This window comes from Paralichthys olivaceus, chromosome 9 (genome assembly GCF_024713975.1).
Source record: "Paralichthys olivaceus isolate ysfri-2021 chromosome 9, ASM2471397v2, whole genome shotgun sequence".
Classification (NCBI taxonomy): domain Eukaryota; kingdom Metazoa; phylum Chordata; class Actinopteri; order Pleuronectiformes; family Paralichthyidae; genus Paralichthys; species Paralichthys olivaceus.
In genome coordinates, this window is record NC_091101.1 from 17,017,501 (window position 1) to 17,037,258 (window position 19,758).

General features: G+C 42.1%; 1 protein-coding gene across 2 annotated transcripts in view; it reads left to right on the forward strand.

Moving 5' to 3' along the window:
* The window catches only part of LOC109643920 (A disintegrin and metalloproteinase with thrombospondin motifs 2), a 103,644-nt gene that overhangs the window by 3,110 nt on the left and 80,776 nt on the right, over window positions 1-19,758 (forward strand). The window lies entirely within an intron of this gene.

Consider the following 19,758-nt stretch of genomic DNA (forward strand, 5'->3'; position numbering starts at 1 on the left):
TACTATACACTCACATAACCTTATTATGATCGTAACAATGGTTGAAATTGTAATTATGATAATAATAATAATCGTTATTACATTCATAAAATGTGGCTCTGGTATTTGTATCAGTTTTCCAATCAGAAGATTCAGAATTGGATCAGAACTGCAAAAAGAGAAATTGGTCAATTTTCATACAGAGAAACAATTGAATTGGAACTGTCATCATAAAGCAACATTGTTGGTTGAGTTGTAAATGCTTTTTAATAGAGCTGATGATGAACTGAGGAAAATTAAAAGAAATGGCAAAGAATATTTATAAAACACTTTCCTAGTCTCAGTTCACTCAAAGTGCTTTAGGTCACATTCAGACATTCACACATACATTCATGCAGAGCTGCACTAACACACACATTAAGTATACAGCAGAGAAATTTGGGGCTTAGTATCTGGCCCATAAATTGCCCAAGGGCACTTCAACATGCAGCCTGGAGGAGTTGAGGATCAAACCACAACCTTTCGATGAGTGGACGACCCGCACCCCCTCCTGAGCCACAACCGCCCAAAACAGTTGGTGTATGACTGCTGGAAGCGGAGAGAAGTGAGATGTAGAGTGTGAAGACAGGATGAGAGGATGCAGAATACTAACCTAGGAATAGGTGGAGGGGGCATGTGAGAGAGAAGAGCCTCAGGGCAGAGGAGAAAAGGCAAGTAAATAGGAGTAAAAATTTGCAAAGGATGTGTGCAGGGAATGATAAGATTAGGGGGAGGAGGACCCCTGATTAGGAAAAGTGTTCATTAGTCAGCCACATCAACCCGCCATTGGAGCTGAGTAGCAGCAACTGGATCTGTTTAGGGTCGAGGACACTGGGGACTGAGTGAGCAGCTGAGAGAGCAGGCAGGGAGCCAGGACAGCACAGGCCTGACATGCCCACTTAGTCTGACATCAGTCAGAGGCAACTCTGCTGCTGCTGCTGCTGCTGCTGCTGCTGCTGTTGCTGCTGCTCACTCCAGCGGGTCATTCCAGGGCCTAAGCAAGGAAAAGTTACTGTTGGATAGTCACAGATAACAGCTCACCGATCAGCACTGGTCACTGGTTTATGGAGTGGCTGACCAGACTGCCAGACAGGCCAAGATTCACATGTTTGCAAGTCTGTCTTATAATAATGAACTCATTTACCCATATATCAACTCTTTTTGTAAATTATAGAATTGTCTATAATCCTAGATATAATGATCATGATTCGACCTAATTGGTCACTTGACACATGCAGTTTGAAGACAATAAAATAGGTGATATATGTTAAAGCTTTCCCTGACTTTGCCCCGACATGATTGACATGTTATAGTGTTAATTGTAGAATGAAAAATGAGTTTTGTTCCAAAGTAATGAGAGTTTAACAGTCTGCTCGTGCAGTGGTGACAGCATAGCCATCGGCGTTCCATATCCTGCATCGCCATATGAGATCGTGGATATTTGTATCATGGTTTCTTATTCAGAATTGTGACACTCCTTCAGTCCAAGAGTTATGATAAAAAAATGAAAAGATAAAAGTTTGATGTGAGTGTTGTTTTATGACAGACTTGAAAAACAAACTTTAACCTGTCCTTGAAAAAAACCTCACATCTGATGATTTAATTTAATTAACCTGCTAATTAAAAAATATAAAATAAGAATATTAGTATATTAGCAGTTGAAAAAAAGAAGACAACATTTTTCAATAATCTCATTGGTGATATCCACATATTAAATTTCTGTCTCTTTGCCTTGAACAGCTCTTGTCATCGCTCATCAATTCTTACAACCTCCTTGGACAGGCTGAAAAATGCAGCCAAATTCTGACAGCCTCCTTCTAGCTCTGTCCATGCCTGCCTTTTTAAACCGTGTAGCCCACCTCCGCCCCACTGTGCCCACTTCCTCAGTGACCCAGACACCTGGTTAGAGCCTCTGATGCCCCCGTGTTCCCGTTTACAGCCAAGAACATCTTGCTGGCTCTGATCCAGAGTATGTGATGACAGGAAGAAGGGAAAGAGCCAAGAAAGGGGCAGACAGGGTTCAAACCAAAAAACAAAAAAAGACATTCATTTACAGGAAAAGGAGGGGGAGGTAAGAGGGCAAAGGGTGAAGATTTTGAAAAAGTAACAAATAACCAAAATAAATAAGAGGAAGAGAGGAGGAGAAAGGAAAAACTTTGAATGGACAAATTACCTTTGGAAGGAATTGGATTTCTGTGACCAGAAGCTGCTGGTTAGTTCTCTGTATGGTTGAGAGGAAGATGTGCACTGTATGGTATGAGAACCTGGGAGTGTGTTGTGTGTCTGTGTGTGTGTGTATGTACTAAGAGGTCCTGATGGGTGCAGGGAAAATTAAATTAAACTGCTGCTTAGACTCTGTTTGTGTGTGCAGAGTGCAGAATGGGGCACTGCATGAATCAAACAAGATAAAAACTCCTAAGCCGGAGGATCCACTTCATGCAATGGTGTGCACAGTATCTGGATGTGTGTGAATATTTATTTGTGCATGTGCGCTGTGTTTGGATGTTTTCTTGTGGCTTTTAATTGTCTTTGTTGTGTATTCAAATGTATAAAAATCAGAGAAATGCATTTGTTTCTGACCTCACCGGTGGTCTTTCCCTCAGCCTCACCCACAGAGTTTGCTCAGAGATGTTGAGGCCGGTAGTTGTATTGGCCTGTTTTCATGCACATGTGGGTGTGAGGTCAGTTGCATTCATGTGAGTGTGTCTATTTGGGATCTTATGTGGAATGTTGTCTGTCAGCTGAGCTCCTGCTCTTTTCAGAAGTTTCTGAAGACTTATACATTACTGCTGTTTTTTGATTTTCGTCATTGTGAGATACTGAGGAACTGCGGACAGTCACACTACACAGTGTGCTTACAGTGAGAGAGCAGTGCAGTCAAAGTCTCAGCCAGAGATGCATTCATTTTCACTTGTGGAGTTTATCAGTTTTCATCATATAAATCACTGCCACTTTAAAGTTCTTTTAGTTTTATTCAATAAAACCTTTTTTTTCCAGGTTTTCATCAGTGATGTTAGTCTCATTTTCTCAAACATTTTTAGTTATTATCTCTTCAATGCGTTTTGAGGCCACAGCTGGCATCTTCTTTGTGTACACTGTAGTTACCATGGTTACAGGTGTCACTCTGCTCTGCAGTAGTACAAACCGACTGCACCTCAGTAAGTCCAGTTAGTGTTTCTAACTCTGTGAGTCTGTTTGAACCAAACTGATACGTCAGATAAAATCGAATAGCATCAGAACAACATCAATAATAACAATATGATTTTCATCAAATGCAGTACAACAAAGTTCAATATTCATATTTAATACAGACGCAAAGGGGAAAACACATGATTGACCGACCTCAGACTTGAAACATGATTGGCTGTTTTCTTAATTAAAAACCACAACCTTCAATTCAAAGCAAAAATCGATAATGTGACATATTCATTGTGATAATTATTGATATGGACTGATATGACATTTTTATTTTGATATATTGTTTGGCCATATCATCCAACCAACTCCAAATATCACTGCAGCTGCCTGTGCTTTGTCCACTGCAGAGCAGAGAGTTCTTCAGAAGCTGCATTCACCCAGTGGTTTATTTAAATACTGTTTTGATATCATCAGATAACATCAGAAGGACCAATCCTGGAGCTCACTGAATTCCATGAACTTACGTACACCACTAAAATGAATGTTAGTCATCTAATTAGATTAGCATAGTGACATTAGCTCTTTCTTTTGTCATAGTTCTCATTTTCAAATGTTTCTTTTTACCATCATAGTTCTCATTAACTAAATTAAAAACACTGGATGTCGGTCAATGTTAGGCTCTTCCCTCAGCCAGCCAGTAGTCTTATATCTTTTAAAAAGCCAAAAGCACAGTGAGTGGAACAGAGATGAATGCTCAGCACGCACCAATGTGACCCAGCAAAAGTTTAAAAAGAGCACCAGCAAAGTAAAAGATGGATCTTGAATAGATGATCTTCAGAAAAATGCAAAAAGTAAAATTAAAGCAAGTGGATAGACAGGATGTTCTTGTAAGTTTGAAACTTTTAAAATGAATTAAAAAAGATTGTGAAGCAAAAGTGCAAAATTATTTTGATCGACAATTGTATATAGTTGTAGTGTTGCAGGATGAGACAGATGCACGTTGTACTCCTGCTGAAGTGCTTCACATTCAGAAATCTGTCTCTTTAATCTGAGGCCTCCAGTTTTCCAGATGGGCCACAGCGTCTGAGATAATCAATGGGTTCTGACAAATGGCAGGGCACCTTCGGGTTACCGTGGGAACAGGGGGTCACACAGGTCTATGAAGCTGATAAGTGTGCACGCAGGCCAGAAATGAGACCCAGTGATCTTTTTGTTTGTAACGGAGGAAGTGTGTTACCTGTCATCTCGAGGTCTGCACTTAAAATCCAGGTGGACGCACACCTGGATGAGAAGTCACGTGTTTCCACAGCTGTGACACATGTCGCACACCTTCACACACACATGCAGTGAACACACTGCACACCTCAGCTGTGTGGGAAACATGTGCTGCAACACACACAATCACACACACAGACCTGAAGTGGCATGGACAGACAGAAACCATGAAGACAGAGTTCTCCTGAGCTATCTTTACCTCGCTCCAAGACAAAAAGCCTTGCACACTTTTCTGTCATTGTCTCCACCCTTCGCTTCTCTCGCTCTTCTCCTCCGTATCTCCCTGTTTCTTGGCCAGCAGCAGTAGCAGCAAGCAGGAGAGCTCTCCTAATGATGGTATTAAAAGAGTCAGGAAAATGACAGAGAAAGAGAAAGAATGTGGCAGACAGCGTTTTGCTCCCCAACACCCACAGATTCTGAGCTCTGGCGAAAAAGAAAGCGACAGCAAGAGACGGTGTTCCTTTAGTGATCAGCCTTTGTCTGTTTTTAGCAGCAGCTCTTCTCCAGAGCATTTGATCAGACAAGTGGTGTTGAGGGTTAACGGTGTTGCCCGCTGTCTATGCGGAAAAAAGTTTAGAGTCAAGAAGCGAGATGTTGGAACCAGGAGATGTCTTATACTTGTTATTTGTAAAATACGAAGATCATCTTTTGTTGGCAGGTAATTAGACTCGATTCGTATAATCTGATAAGCCATTTTTATGTATGGCTGTGTGCTTCAGTCTGTGCATGTGTGTTGTTGCACAGCGGGAACACTCCAACGTGGTGCTGTTGTTTTGTTGCTTTCATTGAAAAGAATCCGACATCAGCAGCACGGAGAAATGCCAAGGCACTGACAGCAGTTTTATTTATTTCCTTCCTGTGGGTGGGTGCTTGGAGGTAGCATGATGGTGTTGTTATTGTAATATGACTAAAATTAGAAAGATTGTATAGTTGCTAAACATCGCAATGCCATTAAACACACACACACACACACACACACACTCACACTGCCAGCGGAAAGCTTAATCATGTGCGAGTGTGTTGACAGAGGGGCAGGCCAATCACAATAATAGCCCCAGAACTACACTAAATACCAGCGACACGGACACTTGCGCTAGCCATGCCCCTGGAATACACTTAGTCATTACCTCCACATTAGGAGTCAATAGAGATGGCCGCCCTGGGCTGAACCAACCCATCCATCCATCCAGCCAGCCTGGCAGTTAAGCTTGGTCAGGCGTGGCAGCTCTCCGGGCCCTACAGCGTGTTATTCCACCGCGGGTCACACGATAAGCAGCTCTCAACAGTAATCAGCTCAAATTGAAATGATGACATCAATTACAGCACAGCGCACAGCTGTTATTGACCCCAGCCCTCACTGACTTTATAGAGTAGGCTGTGTGTGTACAGAGGAAAAAAAAAAAATTGGAGGGTTGAGGGTGGAGGAGGAACTGCAGGGCTGGAGAGAGGGTCGGGTGTTGAGAGGCCAGACTGCTGAGGCATGGTATGAATGGAGAGGCCGACTGCGAGAGAGGGAGAGAGACGTGTTCTCGGTATCTGATTGCAGGTTCCACCCCGCAGTGTAGCTCCACTCAAACACACAATTACTCAATTGAGAGCTATTATCAGACAGAGAGAGAAATAGAGGAAGAGAGGGAGTCAGACAGAGCTATCCCATTCTGAGGAACGCTGCACAGAGCAAAAGAGTGCTTTTACCAGAGCTGTGATTACTGCCACTCACTCAGTGCACTTAACCAGCTCCCTTGCCTCTCTTTCCTCTCGCTCTCTGTCACTCACAGAGTGCTGGCTCAGAGCACACGCTTTGTTTGAGTGGCTGAAATAACAGGATTCACATGAGGGGGGGGGGGGAGCAGTGGAACCCCGATGATTACAGGGAAACACCTCTTTATGTCACGATTACAGCAGGTTATTTTGATCTGACACTATAATCACAGTGGAAATTTGTACCTGGAGTGTCACAGTGAAAGTGTCGAATGTCATCGAGATATTAATCCGCGCGATGACCAGTGAATAGTTTGTGTATTTAAATGCAGTTAATACTTTTACAAGGCCGGGCCAGTCACACCTCATGTGATTAAAAATGACTCTTGCTCCAGCTCAGTGTTTAGGTGAGGGCAGGCAGGAAATTATGTTAGAATGAAAAAAAATAAGAACGTCGTAAGATAGTCATGTATTCTGAGTGCATGTATGTGTAGCATGTTCTATATGCACAGGGGCGGATCTAGGATTTTTCTAAATTGGGGGCCATAAAGAAGCCCCAATTTATCAGAGCCAGTCCAACATCTGTGCACATTTCCTGAATCAGTAAGGTATCATGGCACATGATACCCCCCCACACACAACATTATTCTGCAGAATCATTGGAATAAAATAAGTAATAAAGTAGAAAATAGACCAAGCCTTGTTGAACAATTTTTCTTTCACTCCACCACGCCTGTCAGTCAGTCATCAGTCACCCAGCCCTGCAGGCCACAGAGTCGTGCAGGAAACTGATCGATGCTAGCCACATCAGCAGTTCTCTAGCTAACAGGCCTTAGCAGCCTCTTTGGATGATCTTGGAAACAGGACGAGACATCCTTCTCCCCATGTTCCAGCACCTTATCAAGCCCTTCAGCCGGCCTGCCCACTGCTGACCTGGCCCATGTCCCCCTGTCTTACCTGCCAGCCACCAAACCTAGGTGGCTCTGCGTTCTCTCAAACCTTCCACCCGTCTGAACATTTCCCCCCCATAACCCTCACAAACAAAAACACTATATGAGAGATAGGAAGAGATTGAAAGGAGGGAGCGTAGAGAGGGACGTTAGATGGAGGAAAACAAGAGTAACACATAGGGGGAGGGAGGCAGAGGGAGGTAGAATCTTAATGTGCCCAAACCTGAGAAGAAAAGCAACATCATAACAGTCACCACCTGCTCAGCGCTCAGACTTTTCTCGATTTGCATGAAGAATTTGATTTTTATTGTCTCTTCATCTAAACTGAAGTGACTTCCCTGGATTTAGAGAACACTCTGTCAATTGTTTTCGCTGCATGAGTGCATAATTGAACCCCCCCCCCAACTGTCTAAAAATATGTGTGCATTTTTCCCTATCTTGATCTAATTACTTGTATTTGTTCTTCCTCTGGGTTGATTTGTTTAGCTGTCTGGTGTGTGTTTTCTGTTTGCATAGCCTGCCTGTCTGTCTGCATATACAGTATCTAGGGTTGGAAATCATTTTCCTTGCTGCAGCTAAGCAGCAAGAATCGCACCTCATACCAGAAACTCACACCCTCCTCATCCTACTAAGGCTGCCTTTTTTGTTTTTATGCAAGAGAGAAATAATCCCCTTTTCTCTCCTTGTGTATTGTGTTTGGGGCTTTTCGCCAGTGCACGAGGACCATGGGAATTGTTAGTGTACCGGCGCATGTACTATATTATATAATAATATATTGTATTCTAATAACTGACTCTGTGGGGGCTGGAGTGAACCAGCACATACAAAGAAACACATCTTGCACTTTGATCACTGTAACTGATCGTCTGCCAGTGTGTACAAGGGAAGCTTTGGATACTGCCTTACAATTATATAATCTGTTTGACAAGATCTAATGGAAACTTTGAGATGACCTTGCCCATGTATAGCTCTGTGTGAGATTCACTTACTGTAGAGTCGGGCTTCCTAGGTGAGATGGATGTATCCTCTGAATCAGGGAAAGGACCAAGCAACAGAAGGGAAGTTGCCATTAGTAGTTTGGCAAAATGATTGTTGTTGTTAAAAGATAACTTGTAACTATGTTTTTGCCAGTTCAAAAACATTTCCGTGAGTCCAAAGCGATAACGTGATCACAGCAAGTGCAGTTTAAAACCAGAATGGTACTCAGTGAAGTGCAACGCACAGCCAGGGCCCAACAGTCCCCTTTAATTCAATCAAATGCACCAAATTGCACACACTCATAGATATCAGTTCCAGATTTTTAAAATCAACATCCAATTTTTCTTTGAGAAATCACCAATTTTGAAGAAACTAGAAAATCAAATCCTGGATCTGTACCAAAATTTGATGGATAGTGCAGTAGTCTTTCCATAATCCAGCTAAGAAACAAATAAACCAACAAACAAACAAACAGGTGAGATCATAACCTGCTTGGTGGAGGTAATAAATGGGGGTTTAATTTGGAGGAGGATTTCTACAGATATTAGTAGGATCTCAGTTAAGACACAATTTCTGTTGAGCTTTAAGATTATATCTTTATGTTAAATTCACTAGCAAACCGTAAAAAGGAATTACATTATTTGAAATCTATTTAAATAATAAAATGATACACACAGTAAATTAACTGAAATCTCCAATCCTATTAGTTTAAATCCATTTAAATCCCACAGTGTAAAATGTTTTCAGCTCATATCTTGTGTCAGTTACATTCTCCAGCTAAAATCCATAATCTGTGATTATTTCTAGCAGCATCATATCTTCCATTATAAAAATAAGAGCACAAGTGATGTGTTAATGGGTGGGTGGGGTGGTACTTAGTAATATTAATATTTGTTGTAGGGCTCGCTGCTCATTCCACGAGGTTCAACCAAAGATTAAAATTCACTCAATATCTACTCACCACTATGCCAATGGAGGGTCAAGTGTTTGACTCCACTAAATACTTTGAGTTTCAGGGGTAAACAGCGTTGCAGCCAAATCAAATACAATGGAAGTAATAAAACAACATAAAAAAACATAAAATGCCTCCATGCTGCTCCTGTGGTGTCATCGAAGTGTCCGTAGGCCAAGCTATCGCGAGAACTGAAATTAAGTCCAGACTTAATTTGCTCTGTGGGTCTCGACCATGGTGCGCTTTGGTTCAGATTAAATGGACCAAACAAGCTGGGTGTAAACGTCCCTCAAACTATCTTCATCTGTTAGAATTCTGTTGTTAGTGCAACAATATGATTACATTTCTTATTGAGGAACATGTCTGTGTTGTTGGTAAGGTTTACTGTGTAAAAGCCAGCTGTTTTTGCAAGAGTCAGATTCAAGCCCTCATATTGCTTCTGCTCTGCTGAAGTGTCCTTGAGCAAAGGTCCTTGACAGCCCCAAGCTGCTGCTTGTAGTCAGCCCTGACCTCTGACCTCACTAGAAAGAGGAAAGAAAAGCCCGGCAGGGATCAATAGAAGCATGTTTATTGTAAGCTCTTTCCTCCTTCACAGTGTATGTTTGTGCATTTCAATAAGTTCTGTGTTGGATCTGCTACAATGAGATATCTGTGACTGTGTGGTTAAAATAAGAATGGAGGAGTGAAAAATATGTGAAAGTGAAACATAAGTGTCTATTATTGGTTATCTGAATGGCCATCGACAAAATTGTGCATCCTCATACGTAGCTGCGATTCACACACACACACACACACACACACACACACACACACACACACACACACACACACACACAGCCTCTCTTAGAGTGCGATGATTGACAGCATCACATGGAATACAAAGGGATTTTTTTCTCTCACCAGCTAATCCTTGCCTCTCTGTTTCACACACACTGACACTCAGACACAGACACACTGGGGAGATGAGACTTATTGTCAGGTTGTGCTCTATCACCGCATTTCATTTCTAATCCTCTTCCTCCCTTTTCTACCTATTCACACCCGCTAATGCACACACACACACACAGACACAGACACAAACACGTCCACATGTCCACCACCACCCAAACTGTCCCATATGAGGGATCTGCCCCACAAGTCCCCATTGTGGCCAAATCAGGGAGACAGACTGAGGGTTGAGGATGGAGGATGGATGTGAGGTGGACAAGATGAGGAAAGAGATGCAATTGAAATGAGGTAGACCAGAGAGGAGAGGCAAATGGAGGAATAGAACAGAGGGATGTTCTTTTTTCCCTCTCCTCTCCCAGCAGCAGCAGCAGCAGGGTGTATGTATGGTGGCAGGGCAGGTGTGGCTGCAGCTGACTCTGATGTGATGTGACAGGGCCCTCCTCTCTGTCCTTTTTGCTGGTGTGTGACAGCATGAGGCTGCCATCCACCTCCGTCTCTTTCCCCTTCCATCACTTCATTTCTCTCACCGGTGAGGGAGGGGGTGGGAACGAGCTAGCTTCCTCTCAAACTGCCTGTCTCTGTATTAGGATGAATGTTGTTCTTGAAAATTAGACATTCTCGGGCCCGAGAGCAGAAGCACTTTATTCCAGGCGTCTTGGGAAATTGACTTGTTTTTGAGGTAAAGCTTCACACAGTCATGAGTCATATTTCAAACTGAACTAAATGCAACAAATAGGAATATGCAGAAACCTATGGGTTCATAACTTGTTCTTTTAAAAATGTTACATGTTGGTATTAAAGTAAAGGAATATTCAAGTGATCAAACATTAGAACAAACCTAACATAAACTTTGCTTGACCTTCGGTATAGGCATGAGGAAGAATATGGAGAAATCATAACTGTGCTTCTTCTATTGATATAAATCACAGTTGAATGTACATTCTGTCACAAGCTGCCAGGATCTCGTGTTTTGGTTTAGGTTTGAATCCAGTGTTGTTGCACGCTTTGGTGGGCTTTCACTTTCAATTTTTGTCAAGCTGAGATTCAAAATGTCACCGCTTGTTGTACCCCTGGCACATTTTATCACTTGTTCACAAAGAAAAGTCTTTGCATTGTTTACTCTTTTAAAGTCTTTTGACTCAAAGCCTATAGCAGAAGTGGTGTTGAAGGTGAACTAAGTGGGTTTAAGACTCATTTGAATCCAGCCATTGCACCCATGTGCAAGGATGTAAAGGACAAGTTAAAGGAATTACATACTTCAGATACGTAATATATTTAAAATGTAATCAGCCTATTTGGTTTATGCGTAGAATCTTACTACTTTTTCCTGATTTCTTTATCATTTTTTTTCCTCCAGTTACTTTTCTGTCTTTACTCCTGAACACAGCTTCTCATTTTAAAGACACTATTCCATCTTTGCAGTTCAGATTTTGTAATGTTTTACCTCAAAACTCTGCCCTGTCACTTAAATAGTCCCTCTCACATGCAAATTTTCTCTCTCAAATCTGTTTGTCTGCACTTTTGCTGCACACATGTCCTGTTCTTCAGTTTGACTCTGTGTCCTCGTCATACCCGGCTTTGTATTGATGGAGGGGTCTTGGCCGGGTGAGTTCACAAGAATCTAAGAACAAGAGGCAGAAATCTGAGAGCAGAAGTTACATGAGGCCACAGAACGGTCCGAGCACCAGGAGAAAGAAACAGCTTTGAAGTGAATTCCCAGGAAATCTGTTTCCCAGGAATTGACCACTGGCCATACAGGTGTCTGCACAAGCATCACATTCTGTAACACTATTTGAGGCCAAAAGAATCATGGCATTTAAATGTGTAGTTAATAACTTGTGCTTAATTATGATATTTGATCAATAAATAGGTCAATGAGCTGCAGGACATTTGCAGTTAGTCTGGCACATGACAGGAGATACATACAAGGGGGAGAAGATTGTTATAACATTCATTCTGGAATTCTAGGAAGTATTTTATATATTTGGCAGTGTGTGCAGCACATATAATTTTTTTGAGAGCATGACTTCCCCTTAAGCACTTCTGTAGCTGTGTTGGCCTAACCTGTGGCTCTGTGTGGTCAAGGAATTTCTAAGTTTTGGGTAAGTCTTCCGATGTGTAAACCCTGTTTAAAGCCAAATGCATTGTCTTTGTTTCTGTTTCTTCTCAATGTCACTGATCTATTGTTTCTGTCTTTTTGTGTAGTGTTGTTGGACTTAGGCCAAAGATACTGTGAGGTTTCCTGAGGAAATGAAGTGAGACCCAGGGCTATTTGTCAGTTGTGACCTGACCATTGATGCTGTTCATACACTTGTACAGAAGTTGAGATAGTTGTCAGGAATCACAGTTAAAATTTGATATTAATGAGTATAATACTGGGCAGCATGGTAGTCGCCTCAAAGCGAGACGGTCCAATCAAGGTTCAGCTGAGGACTTTCTATGAGGAGTTTGCATGCTTGCCCCATGTCTGCATGGGATTCTCCAGGTACTCCGACTTCCTCCCACAGTCCATAGACATGCCGATTGGGGTTAGGTTAACTGGAGACCCTACATTGACCATGTGAGCGGGAATTGTTGTTTGTCTTTGTATGTTTGACCTGCGATTGACCCGCCTCCTGCCTAATGTCAGTTTGTCAGAAGCTGCCAGATTGGCTCCAGCTACCCCTGTGATCCTCAGAGGGTAAATAGTATAGAGGATGGATGGAAGGATGGATGGTTGGAGGTTTAGGCCTCACTTACCCAGTGTGCATTTGTTCCAAGCTGGTTGTTTCAACTGCAGAATTACGACTGCAGTGAAACTTAATAAGCTGAAGAAGTAATTGCGTAAATGACTTGTTGAATTAATATGATCTTCCTTGCAGATATTAAATCTAGCGAGCTGCTCGTAATCGAAAATAAAATGTAAGTGTTTCATATAGTGTCACAACATGACTCAACACAATCAGCTCTAAAATTGTCAATGCCTCCACGTGTTTCGTGGGATTCTGTATTACTCACACCGTCTCAGTTGTAGCGGTGTTACTGTAGGGTTGTCACTTCCACGGGGTTTCCCGCCAAACTGGCCTAGTTGGAAAGCAACGTGGTCCAATAATTCCTGCTGATGAAGGTGACCAAATAATAACAGCTCCAACACGAGGTGAGGGAGATGTTTTGCGGAGGCCCAGAGGAGTTGTGTATGGAGGCAGTGTGCTGAAAGCTTGAAGGATTTGTTTTCATGTTCTTGGGAGTTTGGAGTATTTTCCAGGAGCCTAGTTTTTCTTTGTCAGGGAGACAAAAGCTGCTCAGATTAGGTTGATATTTTGGACTGAAGCACTCTGTGTCTGATGTGCCTTTTTTCTTGCTATTTCTCCCTCCTCCACTACCCATCCATCTTTATCTCCCTCTTGCTCTCTCCAAACCCCCTACCCAACACACACACAGACACACACATCTTCTCCTGTGCATAGAGGTCATAGCCCAGCTGAGCCACAAGCTGTTGTTGCCTTACACTGACTACTATACCTGCTAATATGACTAGCGAGCCCAGTTTATCACGTTACTCTCAAGGTCTGCGTACGCACACACACACACACACACACCGTTTTAATCTTGTAGAGATGGCAAAAAAAGGTTGTTGGAGATCTAATGAAAAAACACCAACAGTCGTAACAACCAAAACCACACTGGCATTCATCATTTTTGCATTAAGGTGAAAACCTGACATCCTGATTTGTTTTATGTTGATGAAATCTAGAATGGTGTTATGGCATTTCTGTATTCAACTCCCACAGATAAAATGGTAATGAATGCTTGTGCTCTACAGCAGATGTACGGAAGTAGTTTTTTACAGTAGTATTAGTTGCCACATTTGTAATATGTAGGCACATAATGAGCGACATGCTGAACACAGACATTCTTTGCTGTGACCCTTGATGGTGACAACTATCAGAGTCATGCTTGGGACACACAATTTCAAGATAATGTACCGTACTAGGTATCAATGCAATACTAAAAATGAAGTACACAACCAGCTGAACACACACCGGGTTCACCAGCTGCTTCTGCCGACTCTCTCGCATTGATGTGATTTTGATTGTCTAAACTCAATTTGATCGTTGCCTCTGTTGCCACATGAAAAGTTGAGATCTGCTCAACTTCTGCCGTCCGCTGAACTAGTAATGGGACGCAATAGAACCACAATGAAGTTAGGAGGAAGTAGGGGTGGAAAATAACTAACCAAACATGGTGGGTTAACTTGAAAATGCCGCTCCAGCAAACAGTTTTCCTCTGAAGGTGCAGGCTCTTATTTGTTTATTTGTTCATTATTAAAGAACAAGTTTGTTTGCTCTATGCTTTTCATTCTTCTATAAATGTTGTACTGCTGCTGAGCTTCGATAAAATTAACATTTGAAAGTGAAAGTTTATGTGACAATGTGAGAGATTTTCATCGACTTTAAGTTGCTGGTTCATTTTCTAAACGGCTTCTGATTTCAGAAGAAATGTGACAGCGAGGATCCTTGAGCTGCGCTTGTTTACCCTTTATTTCTTCTCCAGCGCTGCCGGACATTGCTGTTGACTTTTTGAGGCGGCTGCCTGTAAAGCTCATCTCTCAGTGTCTACAGGAGAAGGGGGCGAGTGAGGAGGGGGTTGGGGGGTAATTTGGTTAGAGGAGGTAACTATGAGATATGGCGGAGAGCAAGGCAGGCTTTCTGACATAACCACTCGCTGGTGCTGTGCTGTGATGTATAATGGCAATACAAGTGAGCTTGCAGAGTAGAATGGCCTGCATGAGACACACACACACACACACACACACACACACACACACACACACACACACACACACAATAAATTTACAAACAAATCGCAGACAAATTTAACCTATAGGCTTTCTCTTCCCTCTATGACGTGAGCGACCAAGCACCCGCCCCTGTGCATTCCCAGGATTAAGGTGTCCATTTGATTTTAGTCAAAGTATTCCATAAAAATAAAAAAAACATGTGGAGTCTGCGAAATTGTATAAAATCCTTCTTCACAAGGACCTGAAGTACTTCCTGCTCTCTCTCAGAATATGATAGTTTAAGTGCCTTTCGCTGAAGCTTTGGCCGGCAACACGTCGCTCAAAGCAGCAGAAGCACAAAAAGAGTCTGATTTCCTCTCAGCCGATGTGATTGTATAAAACTGTTGACTGCTTCCAGGCCCCAGTAATTGGGGGCAATAGAGGAGCCTGGTGTTTCCCCTAGATGAAATCTGTGGTGTAGCTCAGGCAGGGTGTGAATTACAGTGTCTACTGTATTCCTCAGCTCAGGAACAGGATGATGCACATGTGTGTCTGTGTCGGTGCCAGAGAGCTGGATCAAATGTGTGTGGTTGCTTACGTGTGCACAAGCACATATTTACCAGATTAAATCAGTTCTTACTTGAAAGTGGTGGGATTCCCCGGTGATTGTCAGTTTGATAGCTTGCCTCGTCTTTTATTTTTCTGGTGGTGAGTTTTCTCTGAGGAGACTCTGTATATAGCTCCTTTTTCTTAGGTGTGTGGCGGCGTGTGTGCACGTCTGAATAATGCTGTAGCTGGGCGGATGGGGTTTGGACTCAATTGCAGATGTGGGATTAGAAATATCTGTTTTTGACATATGTTGTATTAACAAGAGCCTTTGGATCAGATGTTGGAACGGTAGCGCTGCGTAGATATGTCAACGTTTTAATTGGCACCTGCAAATGTATGTAGTCCAATATAGCTCACTCACTCACGCAGCCTCAGGCTACATCCTTAGCCCCTCTCTCCTGTCCTCCTGTGTGGGCCGGCATAAGGACAGTATATACCAACAGCATGGTGTAGTTTTTTTTTACACTCTATTTAAAAAGTAGGCATTTAAACAACTAATACAAAATACAGGATTTTAGTTAGATTATTATATATTAATTATAATAAATACTCAGCTTTTTATGCTCAGTTTGATTCGACTACATGTCCTTTAACATCATCCAGGATACATGTTGAAATTGAAACAGTCTTTCAGTTCATACAGCACTTTTCCAGTATTAGCAGTGACATCTTGAGTTCCAACATGCAAAACCAGCTGTAATCACATGACCAATGTGTATTTGATTGTTGCCTGTACTTCACTTCTTCTCTTATCATGGTGCTTTTCCAGCTCTCTGTTTAATCATTTAAACAAATAAACTGGTTTATTGTCTCCCATGATAACAGAGTAGAACATCTCTGGGGTTTTGTTTGTGATTTACAGTTTTTTAAGTTGCTTCTAAAACAGCTATGTGTTTTTGTTGTTCATCTACTAAGGTGTCCAACAACCAATCCCCATTGAGCATTAAACCAACAATGTTTGGCTGTGCTAAAAAGACATCTCCCAAGTTACATGCTGACCATAAAATGTGGATTGTCAAGCATAGACAAAAAAAACATTCTTGCCTTTGCTATTCTCCACATTTCACCTCAAACCTAGTTCTTTAAAGAAGTGCCTCGAGGGACAGCTGCATACTTCTGTAACAGAAAGACAGTCGAGGATAGTCTTTGCCACAAGAATATTTGACCTTGCTCAGTAAGTTGGTGTCACATTTCTTTCTTAAACTTCTTTTTGCATTTTTTTGTTAATTTTGAAGGTTTCCTATATTTTGTGTATATGTGTCATTTTGTACTTTTGACAAGCAAAACTGTCTATTTCCCTTCAGGACATTAGGGCAGTGCTGTTTCATTGCTTTGTACTTGTGACAATTGCAATGACAATAAAGTTGAATCTAATCTAATCTATCTGTCCTGTATGTGCATGATACATCTGATTAAGGAAATATTATTTAACAATAAATCAGACTCATATATAAAAAACATTATAGTTGCAGGTTATAAACACATGGAATTGCCCTGCAGGGTGGATTACTACTTTAATTCCTCATGGTGTAGGATGTGGAAAAGTGGGGGAAGGGTTTTCCACATCACCTTAATATTGTCTTCACAAGGCCTATAGGTAACATTTAAATAGCTGGAAAAGGGCATGTAAACAAACTCAAACTGCACACATGCACACACACTCTCTCAGATGCACAGCGGTGAGATGCTTTGACTGTTATAAATATTTTTGTAATTCTCACTTGAAGGAATGCATATCATGATAAAATTATGATGTGGGAAAACAAGGTAATTGTTGGATATTTGTGCGCATATATCTTGTGCATGTCTTGATTTAGGTGTAAACAGATGTGAGACCGTGCGTGTATATTTAACGATTTACAAAGGTGCAAGATAAACACGAGTACAACATTTTCTCTCTCCTTTTCTCGTGCTTTGTTCTGTCCCTCAGCTTGATGGATCCAAACATTCCAAGTGTTTTTGGTACCTGAAGAGGACAACAATCTTTCTCTCTGTCTCTCTGTGACTTTCTCTCTCTCACACACATACACGAACACACACGCACACACATGCACACACATATCTCCCCAGGCAGAGAGAGTGAAGCTAGAAGCATGCCTGGGAATATTCTTTCTCAATTTGTGTGTGAGTGCTGTGGATGCATGGGTGCTGGCAGAGGCCTTCCTTTGTCATGGAAACACCAATTTTTAATCTCTGGTCCTTAAACCAATGAGATCAGGCCTCTCACAACCGCTAACTAACTCACTGACTAATGCATGCACTCTAGTATACAGATGCATCTGAAATTTCTGTCAGATCTGAGCACACACGTATTTGTTGATTAGAAACCAGATGTGTGTAGAAACACCTGGATTGTTAAGAACATTTGGTTCTGTTTGCTTAAAAAAATCAACAAGCTGATGACTGTACTTGGAAATGAACAAGACTTTCTTCACAGCATATGAAAAATAAAGATGTGATAGACTTGAAGGATTAGCAAAACCGGCTTTTCACATTTGACACAAAGATGCTTTTTAATCATTACATCTTTAGTAAGCTGGTTCAGTGAAGCCTTGACAAGCAGTCACACTCTTATCATTAATCCATAAAAATGTATGGAGGAAATTTTTGACATGAAGACGTCGACCATGTAGACTTTGGCCACACCCAGTTTCTACATTTTCACAGGCGGCTCCGACCGTATCCCTGGCTACCAGTGGTAACCTTGGTGATACCGGTGGAGATATGCTGCAGTCAGTGGGCGTTGCCAGGGCGTGATATGAAAGCATAGCTGGAGCTGTGTGTGTGCATGTGAGCGTGTTTATGCGTATGTGTGTGTGTGTGTGTGTGTATGTGTGTGTCTGAGATCCTGAGAGCAGCTTCTGCCAGAGCCTTCATTTTGACGTATCCTTTGATGACGGCATTGGCATTCGAGCAGCCACACACTGGAGAGAGAGAGAGAGAGGGGAAGGGGGAAGAGATCGAGGGAAAGCTGTGAAATATGAAACAAGAGCATCTAAGTTCAGGTACACTGCATAAACATCTATTAATTAAGTGTGGAAGCCAGCAGCTCATAATAGAAGAGGCTGAAGTGTCTTTACAGTTTATATACTTCTGTTGAATAAACTGTAGTGTGATAATGTCTGTCTGTGTGTGTGGGCCTGTGAGGCCAGAAAACCAGAACTATCCCCTCTCTGTGTGATTTATGGCCAGATAATTGTGCTTCATCAACAGTATCTCTAAAGCAACACAGCTACACCTCCTCAGCATGGCCACTAGTTATATACATGCGGGGCTATTAGGATCAGCTAATGAGCCAATCAATAAAGAAATTAGCATTTCCAACCTCATCGCGCAAATATAATGCATCTGTAGATGCACTTTTGCAGTAGGCTACTCCTTGGGGCAAAATGGATTAAATCAGTTCTTAAGGCTCTTAAGTTGTTAATGCTCATTTGGTCAATTACACAACAGTATTTGTGTCCCCATTATACTTAACTTTGGTTCTTAAATCTGCTGCATTTGTCTTTCCCTTTCAGAGTTCAATACCGATAACCGAGAATGAACAGGACTGACATTTTCTGTCTCTGTCTCTTGTGCTAATCCTACACATTCCTGCCTTTTAATGTGCATAATCCCTGCCCGTGTTATCTCGGGCTAATGTACAAGGAGCGGAGGAGATGCACTCGCAGGCTCAAGCAAGCAGCTTCCCAGAGAGGGTTGAGGCGGAGGCCAGCGATGTTCACTCGTCTGTCGAACACGCACACTGTCTGTCTTCCACCAGAGACAGCCTCCCTTGGCCTGGGCCCGTCTTCATCAACACATTAGCAATATGCTGCAGCCAGCGTTTTCGACATACAACAATACACAGGCGCCATCCAGAGAGAGGGAGAAGTGGGGAGGAGGCGTGAAGAACATAGTCAGAGAGACAATATGGAGATGACTTGATTTCCATTCTGACTTTGTTTTATCTTGTTTTCTCCTCCTCTCCTCTTCTCTCTCACTTTTTTTTCCCACCTTACCCTCAAGAGAAAAAGGTCATTACTAGATCCTCCCAGAGGTTCTTCATAATCAAATATTTGACCTAATGAAGGGATTTAATTACTGGTTGCCCAGCACTAGAGGTGTCAGATTACTGCTCCCCCTTTTCATTTTCCCTGCAATTTATCACTATCCTGACAGCAAAGGTGTGTACGTGTGTGAAGCTTTGTTTGTGTGTGTGTGTGTGTGTGTGTGTATGTGTGTGTGTGTGTGTGAAAATGTTCTTTGAAGCAGCATGTTGAAGAAGTGAGCGTGGACCTGTGTACAAATGTGTAGTTAGTTGGCCACTTGAGACCGTGCCAGCAGAATGGCTCGTTGGAAAAGGAATCCAAACTATGCTAATGCTCATAATTTTTTTTTGCATTCTTTCTGTGAAAGTCCCAAACTGATGATCTGCACTGTGCACTGTT